Genomic DNA, 1,765 nt, shown 5'->3' with positions numbered 1-1,765 from the left:
GGGCTTTCCCCTTTTTTGCTGACCCACCATTTTACCAAGCATGATACCCTTCTTCAGGAAATAGTTCCTTTAGATTCCAAATAACTAGAGACTGATCCCCAAGCCAGTGGTGGACTTTTGAGCCCTACTTCTGCAAAAGAAAATAGCTCAAAACAAGGAAAAAAGCCATTTGATAAATATTGAAATGGAAGTGCTCTTTATAAATATGAAACCCAGGAATACCTAAATATCTACAATAAGAAAAGAGTTAAGCAAATGATGGCTTATTCAATTAATAAAATAGTCACTATTATTATTACCTGGCAGGGGAGATACCATGATCGTGAAGGTGGTTTTCCCAGGGCGAGGCTTATCCATTGCACTACGGATGTGCTAACCCCTGCGATTTCCCCAAATGTGGGAAACTGGACTGCATATTTGTGGTAGTGGGGTACTGCGTTCGTGATCTCCTCTGACTTCTTTTTATGTTGCTTTAATGATAGACTAGGAGCTCTGGTAGCATCGTGCCTAAGGCACTTGACTGCTAACCAGAAGGCTGGCGGTTCAAATCCACCAGCCACTCCTTGAAAGGAAGGTTGGGCAATCTACTTCCGTAGTGATACTGCCTCGGCAACCCAAGGAAGGTTGGCTATGAGTCGGGTCCGACTCGATGGCACATTTTTAAAATTATTATTACTATTATTATGACATCTATGAAAGTTATAAATGCATTAATATGCTTATAAATTTACAATGAGTACAAAGAGCAAAACATTATAAATATATCATGTAAAATGATGCATCCATATGAATTCAAACTGAAAAGAAACATGGACAAATAATTGAATTTCTGGGATAGTTGGATTTTGGGTGAAATATATTTTTATTTAATTGTAATGTTACTCTAATGTTTGTGAAATTAAAAAAAACTACATAAGAATTATTATATCTCCATTTTGAGAATTATAACCAATCTTCCTGTATTCTATGGAAATTCCAGTTCCCCACATGATACCTAATTCCAGGAATCTTATTAACTCCTGTTATTTAGGACTCTCAATTCCTGCCCTGCACATTTCCAAATTCCATGTATGTTTAATCTCCCATACAGTCTTCTCTTGTTATGATTTGACTTAGATGTGAAACTCAGCCTCTTTATTTTGATTTCCCTTGAAATGTTCACACAAGTTTAGCAGATATTTATGAATTTTTTATTAATGGAAGGGTGTTTCATTACAACAAAATGTACAATTTAATATTGAATAGAGAACCATTTTCCTTGAAAGTCCTTTGGCCACCAACACATTGATAACTTCCTCTGAATGAAGACTTACTTATTAAGTTCCTCTCATTTTATCATATAAGGCAACTCTCCACTTTTAACTTCAGCTCTGAGTATATTGAAGATATTGAAAGGATGATTGTGTGATCTACTTATGTAGAGATACTGCCTCAGAAACCCAAGGAAGGGTCACTATGAGTTGGATCCAACTTGATGGCAGTGAGTGAGACCATAAAACTAAGGCGGCATTCCAAGTCTCATCCTTTCACAAATATCTGTTTTGAGATGAATTATGATATCCTCCCAAAAATACTATAGAAGAGCTACATTAATTTTTTGATTTTAAAAACATTAATGTTATAAATTTTAAATCAGGATGTTACTGCATTTAGAGTACTACAAATGTAAATTAAAAAGATATGGTAGGGCATAGAAAGTGAAAGACAAGATTAGTTATATTTAAGAGGAAGCTATAAAATGAAAAGGAAAGGAAACCAAAATAGA

At 35.0% G+C, this 1,765-nt stretch overlaps 1 non-coding gene across 1 annotated transcript; it reads left to right on the top strand.

Annotated features, from left to right (window-relative positions):
* Positions 1-291: 291 nt before the first annotated feature.
* LOC122150099 lies at positions 292-454 on the top strand. The gene has a single exon (XR_006163483.1). It is a non-coding gene; the product is annotated as a U1 spliceosomal RNA (small nuclear RNA).
* The last annotated feature ends 1,311 nt before the right edge of the window (positions 455-1,765 follow it).

Source organism: Orycteropus afer, unplaced genomic scaffold (genome assembly GCF_000298275.1).
Source record: "Orycteropus afer afer isolate SDZICR_OR568_19922 unplaced genomic scaffold, OryAfe1.0 scaffold00087, whole genome shotgun sequence".
Taxonomy (NCBI): domain Eukaryota; kingdom Metazoa; phylum Chordata; class Mammalia; order Tubulidentata; family Orycteropodidae; genus Orycteropus; species Orycteropus afer.
This window is presented reverse-complemented; position numbering and strand designations above follow the sequence as displayed.